The following is a 12238-nucleotide window of genomic DNA, read 5'->3' as shown; positions in this document are numbered from 1 at the left end:
ACCTTGACATACAATTTGCGCACAGTGTTCACAGCATTGCAGCACACACGACAGTAAGTGCCAGCTGTTGCAGTCTTTCTAGATATGGAGAAGGCGTTTGACTCTGTCGAGTGGCCATTTCTCAGAGCGGTTTTACAATGCATGGGAGTGGGGGAACTTTTTATACAACTGATTAACACACTATATACATCCCCAGCTGCACGTGTACGTATAGGTTCCTTTACGACGGTACCATTCAATGTAGGACGCGGCACAAGACAGGGATGCCCTCTATCACCTCTTCTATATGCCCTGGTTGCGGAACCCCTTGCCTGCGCTTTATGAGAATATCATGGGCATTGCGGTATTCGTTTTCCTGGGTACAACCTAATTGTGTCCACGTACGCGGACGACACCCTACTCTACGTGCGAGACCCGGAGACAAATCTCTCGAGAGTGTTGAGTGAAGTGGTCCTGTTTGGATCACTATCTGGGATTCACGTGAACTGGAACAAAACAGTGATGTTTCCACTAACCCCTGCTACAAAGAGAGTAGAATCGGATTATCCTATACAATGGACCCCAGACTCGGTCAGATATCTGGGTGTACGACTTCACATGGACGCGGAGGTAGTTCTGAGAGAAAATTATGGTACAGCCGTCTCCAAACTAGAAGACGATATAGATAAGTGGGTAGCCCGTCCTCTTTCATTAATGGGCCGCATATCATTACTGAAGATGATCGTGCTCCGCCGTTTTCTGTTTCTTTTTAGCAATATCTCAATGGTGCTATCCAATACAATTTTAAAACAATTACACACTCTGTTGTTGAGGCTGGTTTGGGCCGGCAAGCAACCCAGAGTGGCATGGGATATTCTTATAAGCCCATATGAGGAAGGTGGTCTACAGGCCCCAGACTTGGAATTGTATTATCGAGCGGCACAGGGCGCCCATGCTTATGGCTGGTTGCATTGCCCAGCTAATGCTCCCCACATACTCATAGAGGGTATATTGGTAGATCCAACTCCATTACCGGCACTCATGGCTCGACCCCGAGAGAGATGAACAGGCTTACTGGACTCGCTTAACGCGGTTACACATGCCTGGCATGCCCCGGAAGCTAAACTAGAATGGTGCTCATGGCTGGGACCGTGTACAGATAAAGGAGTTCTGTTAATACTCGCAAAATTAAACATAGCCACTATGGGAGATCTATTCCTTGATGGTAAAGTCCGCACATGGGAAGAAGTTGGTGCCAGGGATAACCCCAACCCTCATTTACTGGCCCGGTTCCAGTTTCACAGGGTGTGACTTGCACTCAGAGACTTAATTGGGGAAGATATGGAAGAACGTCCGGTGATAGTAACGTATGACTATATAGTCACGGCTAAGTCCCCGGCCCATCTGATATCGCAACTCTATCATGACACATTGACTGAAAAAACCACGCACTACGCTAAACCTAGATTGGCGTGGCAGGCGGATCTAGAGATGGAACTTCCTGAAGACAAGTGGTGTTACTGCTGTGCTTATATAAAGAGGGTTTCCCTTAACGGCAGACATCGCTTACTGCATTTTAAATTCCTAAACGCGGTGTACTACACTCCTGAACGTTTGTTCCGCCAAGGATTGCGAGATGCCCTAAACTGCGAAAGATGCAAAGCGCACTCTGCAGATTTCTTACACCTTGCCTGGCTCTGCCCGAAGGTTGCTGAGTTTTGGCACAATGTATAAACCGAAGTAAACAGGGTCACTGACTTATCGTTATCCCCATCACCACTACTTGCATTACTTGGATATTCAAAGGACATTGCGCCCGAGTTGCGGTGACTTGTAGATATTGCTTTTCTTGTGGCCATGCGCTGCGTAGCACTGACATGGTTGAGAGGTCCAGTTCCAACACTAACGAGATGGTCTAGTGATATGCTATACTGCTGCATGCAAACGGTATAGTGAATTATTACCGCCTCATAATAGACCAAAGAACTACTGGGCGCTGTATCTGGAAAGGAGACAGGCGCCGGATGGCTGAGCCGTGGATGACACGAGCACTGACTAGGGGGCGGATAGGCCACAGGAATGCATACATCCTAATAGGACAGAAACACAGTAATACACGGAATGGAATGACACTGATAGGATAGAGACGAAAGCGAGTCTTGACACCGACTGGGACATCTCACTGATCATGTGGAAGTTGATGTTCTTGGTTTTTTGTTTACAACTGAGTTTGCACCATTGTCCTGGTGGGTGGGAAGTTCATATCAGAGAGGGAAGGGTAGATGCAGATAATGCGAAAGTCGCCCTCCGCGTGAAGAATCAATATATGGGGGAACTAATATGTGTGCTGGACATGAGAGGACAAGAATGTTACCAGTATCATGCATGTGTCACTATGTATAACATTATTCTTCCTTTGAAAGTGCCGAAGTCTTTGCCACCTTGTTTGTAACCTTGTTTCCATAAGCCAATAAATACAATTATAAAAAATATATATATATATATATACACTATTTTTTCAGCAGTTGACTTTCCCTGATTGTTCTCTGTATTCTTCTTTTACTTTTTTGTTGCAAATACACTACTACAATTTTTCACTTTGTGCACACTACTCTTAGTCTTTAATATTTTCCTCAGAAAACTGTTCCTTCTCTTACCAGGACTTTATTCTTTTTGTTAACACATTGTTCTTCATGTAAATCATGTGGATGACTTCTCTTCAAGTAAACACCTTTCTTTTGTTGTTTCCTCTTTTGAGATTTCGTAGGCATGATACAGTTTTTTCAGTATTGATAAACAGAATCTTTATAAAAATATATATATAACATTAAAAAAAATATGAAATATTTTATTATATTACTTATAAGAACAGAGGGAGGATTATGAGGACAAACGTGGGACTATGAAAATAAAAGGACTTACAACAACAGAGGAAGGAGTATGAAACAAAGGAAAATATAACGAAAAAGGGGAGTATAAACAGACACTCCAATATAAGGGGATAAAGGAAGTATGAATAAACTGGAAAGTATGAATAGGTAAGGGAGAGTATGAAGAGAAAGATGGAAATATGAGGAGAGAAGAAAGAGTATAAGAAGAAAAAAGAGAGTGAGAGGACAGAGGGGGCACTATAGGAAAAGAGAGAAAGACTATATAGAAAAAAGAAGGAATATGTGAAAAGATGCGCAACTATAAGAACAAAAAAGGAATACTAGCAAAGGACAGTGTGTGTATAAGGACAGAGAGAACAGTACCAGAAGAGAGCATGGAGAATGTGAGGAAAAGTAAGGCATAAGGAAAAAAGGGGTGTACAAGAACAGAGGATACCGTCTGAGGAGAAAAGAAGGAGTATAAACAGATGGAGGATTATGAAGAGTGAAAACTGTATGACGAAAGAGGCAGAAGTATGACAAGAGAAACAAATATAAAGAGAGAGGTCAGTATGAAAAGACGGAGAATATGAGGAAAGTACTGCAGAGTGTATGCAGGGAGTCAAGGAGGAGTAAGAGAAGAGAGCAAACAAATTTAAGAAGTATAAACAGAGAGGACAGAAAATGAAACTAGAAAAGAAATATGAAGAAAAAGAGGAAAATATGAACGCGGAGAGAAGGAGTATAGAACAAAAGGGAATATAAGAACAACACAGTAGCATGAGGAGACATGGAGAAGTAAGAGAAGAGAGAGGAGAATATGAAAACAGGGGGGAGTATAAGATCAGGGGGAAAAATGAGGAGAGGAATGTGATAATAAGAAAAGACGGCAATATTAGTAGAGAGTGCAAAGTATAAGAAAAGAGAGATGAAATGTTAGTAAAGAGACAAGAGTATTAGAAGAAAAAGAAAAGTATGAGAAAACAATAGGGAGTACCTGCAAAGAACAGCGAAAATAAGAAGAAACAGAGAATATAAGAACAGAAGAGTATATATGAAGAAAGAGGAAGGAATGTAAAAAGACACAGACACAAAAATGTGGAGAAAAGACAAATATAAGGGAAGACTGACCGAATAAGGAGAGAGGGAGTACTATGAGAAGACAGTAAGAACTATGATTACAGTGGTGAATATAAAGACAAGAGAGAATATAAAGAGTAGGAGAAATATGCAAAAGGAGGAGCAAGTATGAAAAACAAAAAGTATAAAAATAGAGCAGAATATAAGAAAAAGAAGATAGTATAATGAGAGAGGAAGGAGTAAGACGAGAGAGGAGGGGGTATGGCAACAGAGTGTAGAAAATATGCAAAAAGGGGCGAATATAATTCCTTAATGTACACAGATGCACAGTGTGATATTACCCAAAAAGTTATAAGACCATGCATTTTACCAAAACACATTTACTACTTTAAAACGTTTAAAAAGGGGCGAATATAATTCCTTAATGTACACACATGCCCAGTGTGATATTAGAAAAAAAAATGAGACCAAGCATTTTACCATTTACTACTGAAAAACGTTTAAGTGACTATCCATATTCCATGTATATAATTACTAGATTTCCGTGAACAACACTGACTCATTTTCCAAATACATATGCAATTTACTACATTATTTCTGCCACTATTACATCAAAAAAATGAACACAATAAAACAACAAAGATGCACAAGGGGTTTGTAAATTTGCCCAGACTATATACAGAGGGAGAGAAACGAGAAAGAGGACTGAACAGGGAGTATCAAGAAAAAAATGAAATATGAAGAGAGAGGGAAGAAAATGAGGAGACAGAAGGAATAAGAGGAGAGACAGGAAAATATAAAGACAAAGAAGGGCAATATGAGCACAGAGGACAATATAAGAAAAAGACAGTAGTACCGAGAGAGAGAAAGGAGTAAGAGGAGAGAGAGGGGAGTATAAAAAGAGAGGCTAGAAATTATGGAAAAAGGGACGAATATAGGGGCAGATTATCAAGACAGGCGATAAAATTATCGCCGCTTTTATGGGCAGAAAACTGCAGATAAAGCGGTGATAATGGGCTTGATAATATACTCCATGGAATTCCAATCGAAGCCCTTGTTAGATGTCCTTCACATCTAACATGGGCTTCGATTGGAATTCCATGGAGCATAATATCAAGCCCATTATCGCCGCTTTATCTGCAGTTTTCTGCCGATAAAGCGGCGATAATTTTATCGCCTGTCTTGCTAATATGCCCCATAATTCCTTAATGTACAAAGATGCACCACATACATTCCCATACAACTTATCAACACACCCTTCAAATTGATTTGTAGATTAAGAAGATTGCCACTCACACAGTAGATATTCTTATACAGAATCTCTTTAGATCAGTGTTAGCAGCAGAACCCCGAAAGGAAACATTTTCCCTCTCATTTTAGACATACATACATATAAATAACCAATTAAAATTCTTCACACATTAATTCGAAATGAAACACACATTTCTATTGGTTTAACATTTGAAACCTTTCCAACTGACATAACTTTCCACCCTACCCCTAACAGATCATGCAAAAGTCAACTGTTAACAGAGATCAAAAGTTCAGCACTGTATAAAACACTGCTCCTCAACAAATTTAGACTATGCATAAGCACTTACTTATAAGTACCAATAAAGAGAAAAGGTCTCATTACAAGCAACCAACATATAAACACATAAACTTGATAGATATCTGTAAAATATATATTTTAATTGATTTTTTCTTGCTAACGTATGCTTATGGAACGATTTTCAGAATTTGCACGGTACGCGTACACTAAATACACCGTAAAAAAAAAAGAAGCATCTATCGCTAATTTTTTACAATCCCCTGGGGCTCAAATATAATGTTCAGGACCGTCAAGTCAAGTCAAGTCAGGTGATTTATATAGCGCGCTACATACCCAGAGGGTCTCGAGGCGCTTGAGGAAGGGTGGGGAATTATTTGTCGAATATCCAGGTTTTAAGTTGTTTTCTGAATGCTAGGTGGTTCTGAGTAAGGCGAAGGTGAGTGGGAAGTGAGTTCCAGGTTTTAGCTGCCAGGTAGGAGAAGGATCTGCCCCCCATGGTGGTTTTGTTGATGCGAGGTACAGTAGCGAGGGCTTGGTTGGAGGATCGTAGCTGGCGGGAGGGGGTGTAGAAGGAAAGTCGTGTGTTGAGGCATTCGGGTCCAAGTTCGTACAGAGCTTTGTGTGCGTGGGTTAGGAGGCGGAATGTTATCCTCTTATTGACAGGGAGCCAGTGGAGGTCTTTAAGGTGACCAGAAATGTGGTCGTTACGTGGGATATCTAGTATGAGTCTGGCTGAGGCGTTCTGGATGCGTTGGAGTTTTTTCTGGAGTTTTGCGGTGGTACCGGCGTATAGGGTGTTTCCGTAGTCCAGGCGACTCGTGACCAGTGCGTGGGTGACTGTTTTTCTGGTTTCGGTGGGGATCCAGCGAAATGTTTTTTTGAGCATGCGAAGAATGTTGAAGCAAGATGATGAGACGGCGTTGACTTGTCTATTCATAGAGAGTGAGGAGTCCAGGATGACGCCCAGGTTACGTGCGTGGTCCGTCGGGATGGGTGCTTTTCCAAGGGCCTCTGGCCACCAAGAGTCATCCCAGGCGGAGGGGGAGGTACCCAGGATAAGGACTTCTGTTTTGTCTGAGTTCAGTTTCAGACGGCTGTGCTTCATCCACTCGGCTACTTCTTTCATTCCTTCATGCAGGTTGGTTTTGGCAGTGTTAGGGTCTCTGGTGAGTGATAGGATCAGTTGAGTGTCATCAGCGTAGGAGATGATGTTGAGGTTGTGTTGGCGTGCGATGGCCGCGAGGGGGCTCATGTATACGTTGAAGAGGGTGGGGCTGAGTGAAGATCCTTGTGGCACGCCGCAGATGACTTCAGTGGCCTCTGACTTGAATGGTGGGAGGCGGACTCTCTGGGTTCTTCCGGTGAGGAACGAGGTGATCCATTCCAGTGCTTTTCCTTGGATTCTGATGTTGTTGAGGCGCTGTAATAGGGTGCTATGACATACTGTGTCGAAGGCTGCGGAGAGGTCGAGGAGGATGAGGGCGACTGTGTCTCCATTGTCCAGTAGAGTTCGAATGTCGTCTGTTGCTGCGATGAGGGCGGTCTCCGTGCTGTGTTTGGCTCGGAAGCCGGACTGTGAGGAGTCGAGGGATTTGTTGGATTCGAGGAAGGCGGCGAGCTGGATGTTGACAGCTTTTTCTATAACTTTGGCCGGGAATGGAAGGAGCGAGATGGGGCGGTAGTTTTTGAGTTCGGGGGGGTCGGCTGTGGGTTTTTTCAGAAGGGCGCTGAGTTCTGCGTGTTTCCAGCTTTCCGGGAAGGTGGCGGAGTTGAGGGAGCAGTTGATGACGTCTCGGAGGTGTGGTGCTATGATGGAGTCTGCTTTGTTGAAGATGTGGTGAGGGCATGGGTCTGTGGGGGATCCTGAGTGGATGGAGTTCATCAGGCGGATGGTGTCCTCAGTGGAGATTGTGTTCCAGTCATTAAGGATGTTCAGGGGGGGTGAAGGTGTGACAGAAGGATGGGTGGGTTGATCTCCGGGTTGGTTGTCGAAGCTGTTATGGATGTCTGCAATTTTGTTGTGGAAGAATGAAGCTAGGGAGTCGCAGAGGGCTTGAGAAGGGGTGATGTCGTTGGAGTTTGCTGAGGGGTTGGTAAATTCTTTGACGATGTTGAATAATTCCTTGCTGTTGTGGGCGTTGTTATCTAGTCGGTCTTTGAATGCGGCTTTCTTGGCAGACCGGATAAGTTGGTGGTGTATGCGGGTGGCGTTTTTGAAGACGTCCCTGGTGCTGGTGTTTGCGTCTTTTTTCCAGGCCTTCTCGAGGGAGCGACAGAGTTTCTTAGATTTCTTAAGATCATCGTTGAACCAGGGGGCGTTTTTGCTGCCTAGTTTGATTTGACGTTTTTTCAACGGTGCTAGGATGTCGGCGCTGTTGGATAGCCATTGGGTGAGGTTAATGGCTGCTTGGTCGGGGTTTGAGGAGTGGGTAGGGGGTTTTTGGAGAAGGGATGAGGAGATCTGGTCGATGGTGATTTTGTTCCAGTTTCTTCGCAGTTTCTTCGCAGAGTAGGTTGAGGATGGTTGTGGGTTGTGGTCTTATTGTAGATAAAGTGAACGCAGCTGTGGTCCGTCCAGTGGAGAGCTGTGGTGTGACTGAAGGAGATGTGTTTGCTGGAGGTGAAGATAGGGTCAAGTGTGTGACTTGCAATGTGGGTGGGGGTAGTGACAAGTTGTTTGAGTCCGAGGTTAGCAAGATTGTCCAGAAGGGTGGCGGCGTTGCTGTCATTGTTCTTTTCCAGGTGAAAGTTGAGGTCTCCTAATAGAATGTATTCCTCGGAGGGGAGGGCGTGTGGCGTGATAAAGTCAGTGATGTTGTCACTGAAATGTGCACAGGATCCTGGGGGCCGGTAGAGGAGGGTGCCTCTGAGTGTGGTCTTGGGGTCGGTGTGGGTCTGGAAGTGAAGGTGTTCGGTGATGGCAAGGTTGACGTCTGAGCTGGTTGAGATGCGGATGGTATTCTTATGGACGATAGCGATGCCTCCTCCTGTTTGGTCGGTGCGGTCCTTACAGATGATCTTGTAACCTTCCGGGATGGCAATGGTGATGTCTGGGGCTGATGAGGCGTTCATCCATGTTTCTGTTAGGAAGGCGACGTCCGGAGAGATGGTGTCTAGTAGGTTCCAGAGGTCGATGGCGTGCCTGTGGACTGAGCGGGTATTGAGCAGGATGCATTGTAGGTGGTTGGTGTCAGATATCTGTTTTGTGTTCGTGGATGAGGGGTTGTTCTTGGTGCCGTCGAACTTGCAGGAGTTGCAAGAGAAGGGTCCATGGGTGTGTCCAGGAGCGGCTTGGACGCAGTTGGGAAGGCGGCCGGGGTTTAGGGCTAGGAGGGTGGAGGCGGCGTATGTAATGCGGGAGGGGAGGGAGGTACAAGGGCCAGGGGGTCTGGCGCTGGGCGCGGTCCTGGCGCGGACGGGCGTAGACGGGCTTACCTTTGGCGCACCTTCGGAGCGAATTGGGCGCGATCGCTGCGCAAGACGCTGCGCGCAAATGCTTCTGTCATAAGTGGATAGTGGGAGGGGAGGGGCGAGGCAGGCTCAGCTGGGAGGAGGGAGCGTGATTGGAGGGACGGGCTTGGACGTCACACAAGCAAATGGCTGCAACAATAACAACAACTTTACGCAGGGAGAGGTTGGGGCGAGCAGTGGAGCGCTATTGCTAACAAGTTAATTTACAGATAAAATGGCTGAGTGGTGAACGCTGTAAGGGGTCACAAAGTAGCGCTATGAGCAGAGCACTTTCAAGGTAAAGAGCGGCGCTACGAATTTCAATACAGTGAAATAAATGACAAAGCAGCAAAGCAGCGCTAAGGTCAGATTAGGTTTCAAATACAATGCGGCGCAATGATATTGTGGCAGGATGAATGCACAGAGCACAAGCAGCGTAGGAATAGCGCTACGATACCCAGGAGGACAGAGGGGAGCAACCGGATCTGCACGAGTCAGGACGGTCACCGTGGGGGGAGCCCCAAAACCCCCAGGGTCACAGCCGGATCCCTGCGTCCTTCGGGAGCCTGCATTGCTTTTTGTCAGAGAGACCAGCTTACATGCTGCTTTCTCAGAAAAAAAGCAATCTGCTTTCCTACTTGAAAGAGAACTCTTGCCCTACCATAGCAAACAGCAGTGTCCCAGGTATAGGCACCCCGTAACACTACAGGAGCCGGCCCTGGGAGGTGGTGGTCCCCAGGGCCATCAAAGACTCATCAAAGGCCATCAAAGATTTTGACCTTGGGGATCATTATAAAACCCCCTAAGCAGTCCTAGGGGGTCAGGAAGTCCTATAGCAAATAGTAAACTTTACCTGTCAATCTACATACTCAATCTACACAAACATACACATAAATAAAAAATCACATTTATTCCCACATTAAATCAAAACGAAACACACCTTTATATTGCTTGAACTTTTGCACCCTTACCAACTGACAAACTTTTCAACCCTTCCCCATTCCACATTATGCCAGTTACCATAGAAACACTTCAGGGAACACCTAACTGAGCACACATGTGAAAAGTTCATCATACATTGTTGCAAATTAAAACAGCAAGTGTGCTTGACTTGAGAATATACCACCTTATCTTATGTAACGTTCTTTTCTATCAGTTTTACTTAACCAATAAAAATCAGGCTTTTAAAAAACAGAAACATGCATACTAGCTTTGTGTGGAAAGTTGTCAAACAACCAACCATTTCTTTTCTTTTTTCAAAACTGCATGTTGTCCACCCTTTTAGAAAAATCTTACTTTTCAAACTGCCATTTCATTTACAGAGACCATCAGAGAGCATCCACACCTCTCTTCAAGATGCTTACAGTGTGGATTGTGGGACACAGCTATATTTTCTGGAGCCAAAGGTATGCAGAACAGAAAAGAATTCACAAACACCTTTGTTTACCAAATGTAGACATTAAATGGATTGGACTGAGAGGATTAAAGTAGCACCCATGCCATTGGTGAGATCATTTTTACATCTTCAACACCCTGACCTCATAATTGTGCACTGTGGTGGCAATGACCTAGCCACTTTGGTCTGGAAATGATTATGAAGGGCGCCTTTGCACAATTGATGACACTTTTCCCCAAAACTGCCTTTGTCTATTGTAATATATGCCAAAGGCAGAAATGGAACTGGTCCAACCACTATTGTCCACAGATTAAAACAGCTAGGAAACATGTGAATAAATATGTTTCTGCCTTTCTCCGAGACTATCGAATGGGGTCCATCTACCACAACAATCTACTTTTTAATATGCATGACATCTATAGGAGAGATGGTGTATATTTTACAGATGAGGGTAACAGACTCTTCCTCTTGAACTTTAGACTCTGCAGCGGTACTTACATGTAGGTACTAAAATCTCCCAATAATCACAAGGGCTCTTTTTAGAGCCATCCAACATCTAAACACATACACTTCATAAATATCTTTAAAATATTCTTCTTTTTCTTCCTTCAGTACGCTTATGGGACCACTTCCAATCTTCGCACCGTACGTCGTCCATACGTGCTTGGTACGCGCACAATAAATCTACCATAAAAAAATAGACTTTATCACTAATTTTTTATAATCCCCGAGGACCCCATACCCCGGGACTCAAATGTAATGTTGCGGACCATGGGAAGAGCCCCAAGGCCTCCACGGTCCCAGCCGGCTCCCCACTTCCTGCAGGAACCGGCATTGCTTTTCATCACAGAGAGCAGCTTACATGCTTACATTCTTCTTTCAAAGAGGATTTTAACAGTTATACATATTATAAAATAATATAGTACTGCACACTAAAGGAGAAAAGTCAGCACAATTATGATAGAATAGAAAATAGAAAAAAAATACTTCTACACTCAACAAACTCGTAAGCAGAGTACATAGTTTAATTGAAAAGCAGCCTACCACAACTAGTTTCTGAAACGCATTACACAATAAAATGCGTCACAAAATAGGCTACATACATGGTGACTGTATCGTAACGTCACATAGAAAAAATAAAGCCACTCCTACGCTACCAGGAAAATACAACAACACTATAAGGCCCAAATTTCCATTGTAGTGATTTCTTAGTTGCAAGTCTAGTCGTCAGATCGACACACACACTCCCTCATGGCTGGTATACACCCACACCACACCCATTCAGCGTATCCGTCACTACACACGTGACCCTATGTATAAAAAAGACGGAGCGCACGTGTTGCATGCCATTTTAGAGTTGTTCCCAAAGCACCGAACAAGGGGCACACTACTACATGCGTGACCTCTTTGGTCACTGAGTTAGTGGTGCCCGAAGCACTGAGCGGATGAAGAAAGTGTCTTTTCCACAAAAAGGTGAGCAGTGAGGCTTGAGTACTCATCGGAAGGATTCAAAGGGTTGTAGCAGACTAGATACAAAAACGCGACTTAGTATTTTAGACGAACGCCCTCCTATATAGTGTATTAAATTTTTTTCCCCAATAGCAGGAACGTTTTTATAATTGCTGAAATGTCCGGAATATTACCAATACAAACAGTTCGTAGAAATGTGAGAATCAACGTGTATAAAAGCGTGATGTTATCTAACTCCAAATTAATGTAGTAACAATTACCAATCATAACATCTTTCTTTTAATATCTTTTAGATGTAGAGCTTCACGATGGATTATGTAACAAGGATGATGGCAATACCACAAGGTGAGCAAAGAAGCTTGTTTCTGAAACAACGACAAGTTATCTGTGAAAGGAGAGAATGTGTAGTATGCAGAAGGTGCGCAAAACACACATTGAGCT

Source organism: Lissotriton helveticus, chromosome 3_1 (genome assembly GCF_964261635.1).
Source record: "Lissotriton helveticus chromosome 3_1, aLisHel1.1, whole genome shotgun sequence".
Classification (NCBI taxonomy): Eukaryota; Metazoa; Chordata; class Amphibia; order Caudata; family Salamandridae; genus Lissotriton; species Lissotriton helveticus.
This window is presented reverse-complemented; position numbering follows the sequence as displayed.